The sequence below is a fragment of the Penaeus monodon genome, chromosome 28 (genome assembly GCF_015228065.2).
Source record: "Penaeus monodon isolate SGIC_2016 chromosome 28, NSTDA_Pmon_1, whole genome shotgun sequence".
Classification (NCBI taxonomy): Eukaryota; Metazoa; Arthropoda; class Malacostraca; order Decapoda; family Penaeidae; genus Penaeus; species Penaeus monodon.
In genome coordinates this window covers 2,348,386-2,348,643 of record NC_051413.1, presented here as the reverse complement: position 1 = coordinate 2,348,643, position 258 = coordinate 2,348,386, and positions in this window count along the sequence as shown.

Here is a 258-nt window from a genome sequence, read left to right as displayed (position 1 = left end):
CACAGTGAAGATCAAAATACAAGAGAGATAATCAGGAAATATGCATATCCAGAGAGCCTTTCTGCTTATATTTATATTTTAATGTGTAAAAATTTTACTTGAGTAAAAAAAAAATCGAAAATATATCATGATGATGATTAAGATCACTTCACTTCATCATCTCTTGATATGTTCCGCACATGAAAAAGAAAGTGAAGAAATAAATATAAGAGTGAAGGCAGCATAACGATATTTAATTGTAGCTCACAGTATCAAAAC